Source organism: Amblyraja radiata, chromosome 33, assembly GCF_010909765.2.
Source record: "Amblyraja radiata isolate CabotCenter1 chromosome 33, sAmbRad1.1.pri, whole genome shotgun sequence".
NCBI classification, from domain to species: domain Eukaryota; kingdom Metazoa; phylum Chordata; class Chondrichthyes; order Rajiformes; family Rajidae; genus Amblyraja; species Amblyraja radiata.
Window position 1 is genome coordinate 6,968,711 of NC_045988.1, and position 14,504 is coordinate 6,983,214.

General features: G+C 43.7%; 1 long non-coding RNA gene across 1 annotated transcript; it reads left to right on the top strand.

Annotated features, from left to right (window-relative positions):
• The first annotated feature begins 270 nt into the window (after positions 1–270).
• On the top strand, positions 271–4,352 carry LOC116991345. Its single transcript, XR_004416764.1, has 3 exons — positions 271–282; positions 1,480–1,485; positions 4,244–4,352. It is a non-coding gene; the product is annotated as an uncharacterized LOC116991345 (long non-coding RNA).
• Positions 4,353–14,504: the final 10,152 nt, after the last annotated feature.

Here is a 14,504-nt window from a genome sequence, read left to right on the forward strand (position 1 = left end):
CCCATACTCCGAAGACGTACAGATTTGTAGGTAAATTGGCTTGGTATAAAGTTTTAAAAAACGTCCCTAGTGTGTGTTAATGTGCGGGGATCGCTGGTCGGCGCGGACTCAGTGGACAGAGGGCCTGTTTCCGCGATGTAGCTCTAAAGCTACAAAAACTAAAAATTAAAGCTTGCATCCCCAGTGAAGACAGCTGAGTCATTGTGTTGCAACAACCAACAATCAATATCAAACTCCGGTCCGGTCCAACGGTGATGTGCGGTTGTAAGGACATAAGGTCATGTGATAGGAGCAGAATTAGGCCATTCGGCCCATCAAGTCTACACCGCCATTCAATCCTGGCTGATCTATCTCTCCCTCCCAACCCCATTTTCCTGCCTTCTCCCCATAACCTCTGACACCTGTGCTAATCAAGAATCTATCTATCTCTGCCTTAAAAAATATCCACTGACGGCCTCCTCAGGCATATGTGGCAATGAATTCCACAGATTCACCACCCCCTGACTAAAGACATTTCTCCTCATCTCCTTCCTAATAGAACGTGAGAGAACTTGGGGCATGTTAATGTTGTAAGATGCATCTGGGATCCTGGGGAGGCAGGCTGTGCTTTGTAAAGCTCTGACCTTAGCATTGCATTGTAAGTGTGCGACACAGGCCCATTGGATCCTAAGTGCAGTGCTGGCAAACTACTTTGTCAAAGTGACGCACTCTGTGTCAACTCTGCTGCCAATGGCTGGAGCAATTTTTATTCTTTGGCTCTCTACGTAGACTGAAACCATATTTTCCCCTGTAGCAAAATAAAGATGAAGGGCAGGCATAATTAATGAACTTTTCTATTTTCATTTTTGCTCTGGGCCCTGCTTCAAGGAGATGGAAAAATGCTTGTTTGATATTTATTAATAGTTTCAGGGCAGGGAGTGGAGCTGCTGTCTCACAGCAACAATGATCAACCCCGAACTCTGATGCTGCCTGTGTGGAGTCTGCATATTCTCTCTGCACCTGTAGGGGGTTTCCTTTAGTTCCCCAGTTTCCTCCTTAATTGACTAATTAAACTCTAGATTTTGGTCTGCATTTTATAATGTCACTAACCAATGGCATTTTTATTTTGTGCTCTAAATGCCACTACTTCCTCTGCCCAACCCATACTTGAATCTTGCAGAGAGTGGCCTACCTATTCTTAAACAGTTTCAGTAAATGAAAGATTTTTTAATGAGAACAAAAACTATAAATATTTTCTCATTAATTTTAATTCAAAATGTTCTCTGTTGATATATGACAGAATGGCCACATTAAAATGTTTAGCGCATTTAAATGACATTTTCCAGAACTTGCTAGTTTACCGGCACCATTAACTTCTTAATAAAAAATAGATGACCACAGAACGAAATATGGTTAATTAATGATTAAAAATAAGTTAGCATAGGACATATTAAAACAAGAATCTTCATGCCATTTATTTCACTGCTTAAGATTCAAGAGCCAAGGGTTAAAAGTGTCTAATTATTCCATGTACTGACAACGAAACAATGAAATTCTAACGAAGTAGCTTAAGAGGGTTGTAAACATAATGTACACAGACAAAATAATTAACAAAAAATCAATAAATTAATAATTCCTGCCCTCCATTGATGAACTGTGCACGGCAAGGGCCAGCAAGCGAGCGGCCAAGATCATCTCTGACCCCTCTCACCCTGGCTACAAACTCTTTGAATCACTTCCCTCTGGAAGGCGACTCCGGACTGTCAAAGCTGCCGCAGCCAGACATAAAAACAGTTTTTATCCACGAGTAGTTGCTCTACTCAACAGCCAAAAATTTTAGCCACCCTTTGATCTGGTATTTTGTTGGTTCACATGCTTGATCAATGGTGTTTTATCATTAATGTTTTATTATTGTTAATGTTTCTTGTTTTCTGAGTCATTCGTAACTGTCACTGTATGTCATGTTGTTACTTGTGGGCGGAGCACCAAGGCAAATTCCTTGTATGTGAATACTTGGCCAATAAACTTACTTACTTACTTACTTACTTATTACTATACTAGTATACTAGAGCAAAATACTATCTCTCTTACTAATATTAATATACTGCACAACACTAGTGCAAAAAAATCCCCAAATCTTTAGTGCAACCAAAGAAAGTCCATAGAAGTTGATTGAGCAGAATGGAACTGCAGATGCTGGTTTATACCGAAGATAGACACAAAATGGTGGAGTAACTCAGTGTGTCAGGCAGCGTCTCTGGACAGAAGGATGGTCGGTAGAAGTGTGTCGAACTGAAATGTCAACTATTCTTTTTCTCTAGAGACGCTGCCTGACCCGATGAGTTACTCCAGCATTTTGTGTCTACCTTCCATAGAAGTTCATTGTTGAGGTCAATGTACAGTGTTCAAGAGCATTGTTGCTTGTTGGGAAGAAATAGTTTTGGAACTTATTTTCAATTTTCAGGAATTTGGTCACAGTTTTCAGACTTCTGTACCTTCTTCCCAATGGTAGGATTGAAATAAGAGCATGGCCAGGGTGGTATGTGTCTTTCATGATACTGGTGACATTTTAAAGGCAGCGCCTCTTATAGATCCCTTCAATGGTGGGAAGGTCACTAACTGTGATGGACGGGTAGTGTCGACAACTCTGTAATTTCCATTGTTCCTGGGCGTTCTGGTCGACAATCGTTCATGTGATTGAAGGTGCATCTAACTCGATTTAATAGCAAATGACTGTCATAAGACCATATCTCATAGGAGCAGCATTAGGCCATTCGGCCCATTGCATCTGTTCCACCATTTGATCATGGCTGATCTATTTTTCCCTCTCTACCTCATTCTCCTGCCTTCTCCCATAACCTTTGATGCTCTTACTAATCAAGAACTTAACAATCTCCATTTTAAAAATACCCAATGTCTTGGTCTCCACAGCTGTCCCGGCAATGAATTTCACAAATTCACCCTCATCTCCATTCTAAAGGTACGTCCTTTTATTCTGAGGCTGTGCTCTCTGGTCTTAGACTCTTCCATTATATGTTCATGTGTGTAAGTTATTGGAGCAAGAATTAGGTCATTTGACCCATCAAGTCTGCCCTTTCCTTCTCAACCCCATTCTCCTGCCTTCTACCTATAACCCCTGACACCCGTACTAATCAAGAATTTGTAGAAGGATCTCGACCCGAAACGTCGCCTATTCCTTCTCTCCATAGATGCTGCCTCACCCGCTGAGTTTCTCCAGCATTTTTTGTCTACTAAGAATTTGTCCATCAGCGCCTTAAAAATACCCAATGACTTGGTCTCTGCAGCCATCTGTGGCAATGAAATCCACAGATTTGACTAAAGAAATTCCTCCTAGACACCTTTCTAAAGGTACGTCCTTTTATTCTGATGCTATGGTCTCTGGTCCTAGACTCGCCTGCCAGTGGAAAAATCCTCTCCACATACTGGAAAGATCCTTTCACGTCCACTCTATCTAGGTCTGTTTAAGGCATGGCCATTACTCAAGGACTGACTTACCCAAGCATCAAGTGTGTCAGTCATTGAAGGGTTTCTGGTGCAGCCTGTTTCTAACTGCTCCAGGATGTTACTTCTCCACTAGGTTTCGTGCAGGCATCTAATATTATGTCAAAATCTGTGGTAGCAAAGATTACTCCCATATGCTTTAGAAGCATCATCGCTTCACCACTGACTCTGGTAATGCTTTATGTGTGAAAAAAATCTTAATTATTAAACAGTTGGGACTAAATCATCTGCGAAATGACATTGCCAAATGATGCCAAGATTATGGATGAGGAAGATTAAGAGATATTGGATTTATTGGAGATCTTTTCAATGTAAAGTATCAGCCGATTAACTTTTTTTTAAGGTTTTTGGAACAACTTTATCTTCTCGACAGCAGATTTTTTTGTTGTTGTAACGGACAGATCCACACCTGTTATTAATCAGGGGCCCCAAAGATGTCAAATTTACTGCATTTCTATTGAGGCAGATGTTTGCGGAGTTCCACGGAGTTTGATCACCAGGGAAATGGGATGAAGTTGCTGAGACTGCATCTGCAATGTTCAGAATGCTGACCACCTTTGTACATTTGCAAGTGTTGAATCTGTGGAATTCACTGCCACAGGAGGCTGTGAAGGCCAAGTCCATGGATATTTTTAAGGCAGAGATAGATAGATTCTTGATTAGCATGGGTGTCAGTGGTTATGGGGAGGAGAATGGGGTTAGGATGGAGAGGTAGGTCAGACATGATTGAATGGCGGGGTAGACTTTTTTTCGCTTTAGTCTTTATTGCTTTTATGCATACACAAATAAAACACAAATATAACAACGATACATTCAACAATGCAGTGAAACGTACAACAGTGCAGCCGGGGATTCAGTTTACAATTAAAGATGCAGTATACAGAACTATTTTCTTATTAAAACATTTTCCAATAACTTACATTTTTGTCAATAAATTTATACAGTGTTGATGTCTTTATTTCTATACCTACTCCATTTTTCCCATTTTCTGTTAAACTCGTCTTCTTTCACTCTTAGAGAATATGTCATTTTCTCCAACACAAATATTTCCTGGTGGAGTAGACTTGATGGGCTGACTGGCCTAATTCTGCTTCTATCACGGTGGTGCAGCGGTAGAGTTGCTCCCTTACAGTGCTTGCAGCATGGGAGACCCAGGTTCGGTCCCGACTCCTGGTGCTGTCTGGACGGAGTTTGTACGTTCTCCCCGTGACCGCATGGATTTTCTCCGAGATCTTTGGATTCCCCCACGCTCCAAAGACGTACAGGAATGTAGGTCAATTGGCTTGGTATAAATGTAAATGATCCCTGGTGTGTGTAAGATAGTGTTAGTATGCGGGGATTGCTGGTCAGTGCAGCCTATTTCCGCGCTGTATCTCTAAACTAAACTAAATCACATGAACATGAACCTATAAACCAAATAGACCATGAACTCTTTAGAAACGTGACAGGAAAGCATAGCATTTCAGAATTACATTAACATCAAATACATAAAGCTCCGATACAGATGCATCCCACATTTAAAGGTGGTGGCCTGTTATTAAGAATTGACATCAAAAATCACTGGAGCACATCTTCTGCTAATATCTATCCATCCGTTCAATGCAAGCTTCTGCAGACTCATATTTTTGCACACTGAACATGCCCATTTTAGCTCCTACAAATAGAGTTTTCCTATTGAAATGAATAACAAAGTTCAGCTGCTGAAAAAAGCCTTTTTTATTTGGAATAAGTTTTAGAGATACAGCGCGGAAACAGGCTCTTCGGCCCAGCGTTTATACTGACCTGCGATTACCTGTACACTAGTTCTGTCCTACACACTAGCGACAATTCAAAGAAGCCAATTAACCTACAAGCCCGTACGTCTTGAGAAACTGGAGCACCCGGAGAAACCCCATGCCATCTTAGGGAGAACGTACATACTTTGTACTGACAGAAACCCATTGCCAGGATTGAACCCAGGTCTCTGGCGCTGTGAGGCGGCAACTCTACCGTTGTGCCACTATGCCACCAGTGATTCCAAAAAATTCTGAAAATACTCGGCATATCAGGCATCATCTGTGAAAAGAGAATTAGTTATGAAACCTTTTGTTGGCACTCCAACTTGTACTGTTAAATCTGTTTCTCTTTCCACATATGCTGCCCGACTTGTTGTGAGTTTCCAGTATTTTTTGTTTCTTATTTTCAATTTTTATTTCACACCTTTCTTCAGACATTTTGGTCGGGACTTTGAGCCTAAAGAAGGATGCTGACTTTAAACGTTATCTGTCTATTCCCTCCACAGATGCTGCCTGACCCGCTGAGTGACATGACGCAGCTAGTAGTGCTGCTGCCGCACAGGGCCAAAGACCCGGGATCGATCCTGACCTCGGCTGCTGTCTGTGTGAAGTTTGCACGTTCTCCCTGTAGGTTTCCAACAGGTTTCCTTCCACATCACAAAGACATGTGGGTTTGTAGGTTAAATTGTCCTGCAAACTGCCCCTAATGTGTAGGGAGTGCATGAGAAAGTAGAATAGCACAGAACTAACGTGAGCGGGTGATCGATGGTCAGCGCTGGCTTGGTGGGCCAAAGTGCCAGTTTCTGTGCTGTAATTCTAAACTAAACGATTCCACCGTTTTGCTTTTTGCTCAAGATTCCAGCATCTGCCATTTCTTGCACCTCCACAATAGTCATAAGGATCCCTCTACCTTTTAATTGAAATGAACGCAATAGAGTTCTGCTTTGGGTAACTGAAATATGTGCACAGGGAGAAATAAGTTTTTTTTCATTGAACATCAATGGATTGCTTGTGGAATGTGCATTCTAACTTGCAATCCTTGATAATTTAGCAATGGGAAGGAGAAATTAACAACTGTCTTGAAAAAACATCCAGGGTCAAAGGTTAAGGGCTAAAGTAATCAAGACAGTGCCTCCGTTGACAGAGTCAAAGGATAAAGGTCAGACGTTAATGTCAGTGATTTTAGTAGCTAAATACATTCACACATCAATCCGCAGCTGCTATTTCAAACAAAACAATTAGCCTATTTATTTTACATTAAGCCTAAAGCAGGTTCCACTCTGAAGTCATAGGTCATAGGGATCGGAGTAGAATTAGGTCATTTGGCCCATCAAGTCAACTCCGCCATTCAATCATGGCTGATCTATCCCTCCCTCCTAACCCCATTCTCCTGCCTTCTCCCCATAACCTTGACTAATCAAGGACCTATCTATCTCTGCCCTAAAAATATCCACTGACTTGGACTCCTCAGCCTTCAACAGGCCTACCAAGGTTTCCAGTGTGTAACTCTTGGCGCTCCCAATCCCCCCCCCCCCCCCCCCCCCCCCCCCAACCTCTCTCTACCTTCCTTCTACCCAAGATTCCCTCAGTCTCCCTAAGTCACTTGGGACCAATCCTCAGCTTGGGTCCCAAGCATTTTAAGCAGAAGTAAATATTAGCCCCAAAAGAATCATCAGAGTGAGCAAACGTCTGTGCAGCCTAATTTTCTAGAAACCTTTCTTAGAAACCTTGAGGCGACACAGTGGAGCAGCTGTAGAGTTGCTGCCTCACAGTGCCAGAGACCCAGGTTCAATCCTGACTGTGGGTGCTGTCTGTATGGAGTTTACACCTTCTCCCAGTGACCTTGAGGGTTTTCTCCGGTTGCTCCGGTTTCCCTCCACACTCCAAAGACGTCCAGGTTTGTAGTTTAATTAGCTTCGGTAAAATTGTCAAGTGTAAATTGTTCCTAGTGTGTAGGATAGTGCAAGTGTACGGGGTGATCATAGGTCGGCGCGGAGTCAGTGGGCCGAAGTGCTTGCTTCCGCGCTGAATCACTAAAGTCTAAGGTTTCAACTTGGGGTTTCAGAATACATCATGGAGCTGTGCAGAACGGAAGCAGACCCTTCGACCCACCTTGTCCATGCTGACCAAGTTGGCACATTGGGTTACTCTCATTTGCCTGCGATTGACCCATGGAGCTCTAAACACTTCCAGTCTATACAATCTGTCCAAATCTATCTATCTATATACTATTAAAACTCTCGTGCCATCCGACCGCCTGCCGTCCAGCTGCCTTTCTGCCTTTTGATTTGTTGACTTTCTGCCTTTTGATTTGTTGACGGCTGCTCCTTCCTATCAGCTTCCAACACACTTCGAAACAAACTTGCAAGACAGGAACACTCTGAACCTTTCACTGCTGCAGCAGGCAGGGGAGGTGCAATTGGATTTTTTTTTTAAATCCACTGCTGAGGGAGGCAGGGGAGTGCTGGAATCTTACATTTGGGAACGGCTTCAGTTCCATTGGAGGAATATTGGGTTGGGGGATCACACCATTGGGGGAGCAGACCCAACGGGTCTGCACTTGGTCTAGTATCTTTTAAAAGTCAAAATTGTAGCTGCTTCTATACATTCCGGTGGCAGCTCATTGCAGATATGGACTACTCACTGAGTGAAAAGAGAACCCTCTTAAATCTCTCTCCCTCTCACCTTAAGCCTATTCCCTCTAGTTTTAGAATCTTCTACCCTGTGAGCGTAAATAAAAGCTGTTCAGCAAACAATAGCCTTGGCGCAATGATCCATTTCATTCCGAAATATTTTATTATTTAGTGTATTTAACTCAAACTTCACTTTATCCATGTGTCGGAAGGAACTGCAGATGCTGGTTTACACCGAAGATGGACACAAAATGGTGGAAAAACAGCAGGTCAGGCAGCGTCTCTGGAGAAAAGGAATAGATGATGTTTCGGGTCGAGACCCTTCTTCAGAGTCCGAATCTTCCTTTTCTGCAGAGATGCTGCCTGGCCCACATTGTTACTTCAGCATTTTGTGTCTATCTACACTTTATCCATGGTAGGTTTTCCAGATCATTTGAAAGTATCTTACAGCATTTTTTCTTGAGGAGAATTATACTCCTCTCCGAACTGCTCTTGCATGTCTTCTGCATGGCTGGTTAAAATAACTGCTGTTTTACTTACTGTGGGAAGGGGGGGAAGGGTGTAGAAAATGGATGTGCGTGATTATCAAGATTTTTTGAACTAAGCTACGAAGGATGTAGGTCCCTGAGAATGTTTCTATGTTGTGGTTTTCTCTACAACTCCTGAGGTGTCAGCCAAGCAGTCACTCGGAAGTGTGAACCATTGCTCAAGGAAATCTAATGTTTCTCACTCCTAATGACAGGAAATGCCTTGTTGGGACGATATGCCACAGGTCTGACCACAACACATGTGGGAGGGGTGTTCCGTTAGCCCACTGCTCCACTGGGCTCAGCTAGAACTGTGAGGAAAACCTCTACAACCACAGGCTGCATCAGGGCCCACGTGTTGGTGGCCTTCCACAAGCGGCGAGCCCACTGAGTGGCTCATCCATCCGTTCCTGTCACCGCACCAAGGAGGCCAACACTGTCATAAGTCAGGTTAGCCTGCTAAGCTGGGGCAGTGAAATATCAAGAGGCTCTGTCATGGGAAAGTAACAATATCACATGAGTTCGGTGCTATTAAGAGAAGTGCTTTGACCTTTAGTGACACTTTTCATAGCCCAGTGGAAATAAAACTGTGGGAATGATCAATGTGAACCATTCCACAAGCAAATCCCCAGCCCAGAATTGTGAGTACTGATTCTCCGTGTACACAAATCCTTCTTATAGGACTTTAGAAATTTTCTTCTCCAGAAAAACACACAAAGCATTGAAAGAGCCCGTGCAAGGTTAAGAGACTTTAGACTTTAGACTATAGAGTTACAACACGGAAACAAGCCCTTCGGCCCACCGAGTCCGCGCCGACACTAACACTAGCCTACACACTAGGGACAATTTACAATTTATTTTACATAAGCCGATTAACCTGCAAATGAGTACGTCTTTGAAGTGTGGGAGGAAACCGGAGCACCTGGAGAAAACCCACATGGTCACAGGGAGAAGGTACAAACTTCGTATAGACAGCACCCGTAGTCAGGATCTAATCCGGGTCACTGGCGCAGTAAGGCCGCAACTCTACCGCTGCGCCATCGTGCTGCCCCAAGAACCTGAAACACTTTGGGAAAGACGTGTGGGTTTGTAGGTTAATTGCCCATGGTGTGTAGGGAACGGATGAGAAAGTGGGATAACATGGAGCTAGTATGAACGGGTGATCGAGGGTCAGCATGGACCTGATGGGTCGAAGGGACTGTTTCCATGCAGAACTAAAGTAATCTAAGCTAAACTTTATTCATTGTTACCAAAGCTAATCCATTTATGGCAGCAAAGTGCACAGTAGTTTTTATTTTTGTGGATTGTAAGAAATGAATTATTTGGTTTCTATTTTGAGCAAAAGATGTTGCTTTTGGATTTTCCGATGATATAATGCGTTCTTTGTCTCATGTGTAAACAAGTACACGCAATGAGTAAAGCAGTCGTGATCCAATCCAAAATGAAATCGGTATCGAGCCAATGTTTGGGTCAAAACTGATCATACATGTAAAATGACAACCCAAATAAACATATATTTACACCAGTGCCGATTCACTGCACGACTCCCAAACCACAATGAGTGAAGCCCAGATGTAGTCTTGGGTGACTGGCCCTGCCAAGTTTATGTGGGTTTGACTTTTCATCCTATTATTGCAACAAACATCCCATTGCTCTGAAACCCATATCCCTCAGATTGCATCTCAACCGCCCATTAATCTTACATTAATCCTATTTCTCATTCTCGCTATATTTTCATTTTCTACCCTAGTTTCAACCGCTCGCTCATTCACCAGGGGTAATCTACAGTGACCAACCTGCACGTCTTTAGATGTGGGAGGAAACCAAAGCAACCAGAGAAAATACACGCGCTCAAATGATATCTGTTTAGTTGAGACCCTACTAATTTGGTTCCACAAGAGTCATAGTCATAGAGTCAAATAGCAGAGAAACAGGCTCTTTGGCCCATGCCTTCCAAGGAGTCCCACCTGCTACTGTTTGTTTTTTAAATATTGTCTTTTAAATGCTGTTATAGCACCTGCCTTAACTACCTCTGCTGATAGCTCGTTCCATATACCCACCACAATCTACGTGAAAAGGTTGCTCCTTATGTTCCTAATAAATCTTTCTCCTTTCACCTTAAACTTATGTCCTTTGGTTCTTGATTCTAATTCACAGAGAGATGTGGATCAGCGAATGGGACTACCTTGGGGCATCTTGGTTGGCATGGATGCGTTGAGCCTAAGAGCCTGTTCCCATGCTATATGACATTATGAAAGGTCTCAATCCAGGGATACTGCCTGACCTGCTGAGGTCCTCCAGCAGTTCTTCTTTAATTTTCTGCAGGTTCCAGGATCTGCATTCTCTTTGGCGTTCTCAATTTATTTTGTATCGGTGTGGCTGGGATCAGAATAAACCAGGGCAGCACAGTGCAGTAGAATTACAGCCTTATAGCGCCAGAGACCCAGGTTCGATCCTGACTATGGGTGCTGTCTGTATGGAGTTTGTACATTCTCACTGTAACTGTGAATGTTTTCTCTAAGTTTTCTCCAGTTTCCTCCCTCAATTCAAAAGACATGCAGATTTATTGGTAAATTGGCTTCTGTAAATTGTCCCTAAGGTAGGTTAGAACTGGTTTACGGTGATCATTGGTTGTCACCGACTCGGCGGGCTGCAGGGTCTGTTTCCACACTGTGGCCCGAAGGTCAGAATCAATAATGTGATTTTTTTTAGTCTGTGTAACCCAACATCTATCATTGAGATCTATTCACTGGATTCTCAAGGAGTAATGTTCAGTTGTAACAGTTACTTTTTGCTATGTTTGGATGTTTTAACATTCCATCATACATTGTTTTTAATAAACTACCCAGGCATTTAGTAAGTAAGTAAGTAAGTTTTATTTATATAGTACGTTTTAAGTCAACTTGCATTGACACCAAAGTGCTTTACATAAATTAAATAATAAGTTTCCATACAAACCATAGAAAAAGGTTAAAAATAAAGAAAGAAAGAAAATGGACACAACACATTATAGAGTTCAACACAAACATCCCCCCACAACAGAATCAAAAATGTCCACTGTGCGGAAAGGCAACAGAAAGTTAAGTCCTCTTCCTCTGAAACACCCGAGGTCGGGGCCCATTTGTGGCCTTGCAGCCAGTCCGATGATTTTCAGGGCCCTCTTGCCGTGAAGATGGAACTCTGGCGTCGGGTGAAACAATTCCTCAAGCGGCTTGGAAAGTCTGGAGCGGCTGCCTCCTCCCCGGAGACCGGAGACCGGGGCACTCGTAGCCTTCAGGCCGCGCCGGTTGGAGCTCCGACCCCGGCGAACTCGATCCCAGGCTCCGCGGCGCTCCAAATCCAGCGCCGCCCGGGGCCGGACGCCCGCAGCCACAGCTCCGCGATGTTGGGGGTCAGCGGCCACAGCGCTCCGGAGCTTACCGCACGGCGACCTGGCAAGGCATCGCCCGCTCCGTGGCTCCGCTCCGTGATGGTGTCCTTGCACTGTGCCGCTGCCGAAGCTGTAGTCCCGGCCGGTCCCGACAGGAAACGCCGCTCCATTCTCGATGGTAGGCCGCGAGGACGGGGCGAAGAAGCAGCTCGGAGGGATGCTGCCTCTCCGACCAGGTAGGTGACTAAGAATTAAAGTTTCCCCCTTCCCCACCCCCACCCACCACATAAAAGACCTCCACTAACATTTTGGACAGGACTTAAAATAAAAAAAAGGTGAAGAGACGGACTGCGGGCAGGCTGCCATACACAGACGGCGCCCATTCCCGCACATCCGCCGTCTTTTTACAGTATCACACTGACTCTTGTATCCTTTACCCAATGATTGGACTTGTGCCTGGACCCAGTGTCAATCAGCTGGGGTTTAAGTACAGCAGGGTGTGTGGACTAAGCTTGGCTTTAAGTTAAAGTGACCACAATCTGTCAATCTCTGAGCTGGATTTCAACTTTCAGATGAAATATGCCCTTCCATACATCGACAAAGCACAAATTGTGAGGATGAGGCAAATCTTGGATTTCACAGCCACTTTCAAATTAACTTGTATGGCACGGTGGTGCAGCAGTAGAGTTGCTGCCTTACAGCGCCATAGACCCAGGTTCGATCCTGACTATGGGTGCTGTCCGTACAGAGTTTGTACGTTCTCCCAGTGACCTGCGTGGGTTTCCTCCGAGGTCTTCGATTTCTTCCCACACTCCAAAGACCTACAGGTTTGTCAGTTAATTGGCTTGATATAAATGTAAAATCATCCCTAGGGTAGTGTTAATGTATGGGGATCGCTGGTCGGTGTGGACTCGATGGGCCGAAGGGCCTATTTCCATGCTGTAACTCTACACTAAACGAAACTGAACTGAACCAAACCTGTACATCATGAAGCAGATGAGAAGAGACGCAAGATTAATTTCACAGTACATTTTATTGACATTGGTCAAAATAACATCAGGTGGTGTTGTAGCTCGGACATGCCCTGCTGCTTCCCGTCTTTCCTGCCCTGTGATTTCATGTGGCAGGTTTCAATATTACTCAATATTATTTTAATAATCAAAAAATCACAAATATCAGAAATGGCTCCAGATCACAGCAGAGCCACATTATAACAGTTGTCGTTTTATTGTTCCAGCTGTTTTTTTTGTAAAACACAGTCCAGATGTGTTTTATAATATGTTGTCTAATTTGTCCTTTGCAGAAAATAAGAAAGATGAATCTTTACAGAGTTGATCGTGCAAGAAGCCATTTCGTTTACGAGGGTTATCGGCGATCTGTTCAATATGAAGCCTGCTGCATGCAACCCCTTCAGAGAACAATTGATAAAAAATCACGGATTCCAACAAACTTGACACAGCAGTCTAATCGGTGTTTATTTAGAAAGGGCAAAAGCAGGTTTCCGTGACACAACTGGAATAACGAGCTTATCTCAGTTGTCCTGCAGTCAAACTGTCTGCAGGACACACATGTGGAAAATAAACTTGAAGGGCTGTTGCACTGAAATAAACAGCAAAGGATGGATCTGCACGCAAAACAAAAATCAAAAGCTGAAAAGTCATGACAGCTCCCAGACGTACAGGCTTGTAGGCTAATTGGCTTTGGTAAAATTACAAATTGTCCCTAGAGTGTGTAGGCTAGTGTTAGTGCGCGGGGATCGCTGGTCGGTGCAGACTCGGTGGGTCGAAGGGCCTGTTCCAGCACTGTATCTCTCTAACCTAAACTAAACTAAACTAAACTAAGGTAAATACAGGGTGTACACACAAAATTAAAACATACTACTTCAATTCCACTTCATCCACCTTTCTGAAAGCAAAGGATTCTGCTTGAATCACTAGTCCTGGTTTGTTTGGCTTGCATGGGCATTTATTTAATTCGCTTCAGATTCACGGCTGTTCCAGGTTAAGACGTAAACTTTAGCTGAATTTTAGCTTTTTGATTTTGCTTATTCTTCGACTTACACGGCAGGGATCAGGTTAAAGCTCTTTCTCAGGTATGAGTACGTCATTGTGGTTTCTGGGCAGCATAGTAGTGCTTAATTGTCATCTGTACCAACAATGGAACAGTGAAAATCTTACTTGCAGCAGAATAACAGGCCAGTGAACACGGAGATAACATAATAAACAAAACAAAATCCAATAAATAAAGAAAACAATGCTATTGCAAAATGCCTGAGGTCCTTAGTGTGACTAATAGTGGAGATATAGAGTAATACAACGTGGAAACAGGCTCTTCGGCCCAACTTGCCCGCACCGGCTAACATGCCCCAGCTATACCAGTCCCACCTTCCCGTGTTTGGTCCATATCCCTCCAAGCCTGTCCTATCCATGTAGTCTGTCCTATACATGTACCTTTCAATCTTTCATAGCTTTGTTAGTGTTGTGCGGTGTTCAAGAGCCTGATGGTTGTCGGGAAGAATCTGTTTTGAACCTGGAGTTCAAGATGTTCAGACTATTGTACCCTCTTCCCAATGGTATGAGTTACATGAGAATGTGGCCAAGGTGGTGTGGGCCATTGACGATGCCGACAGCCTTTTTGAGGCAGCCCCTCTCATAGATCCCATTGGTGGTGAGGAGGTCAGCGCATGTGATGGACTGGG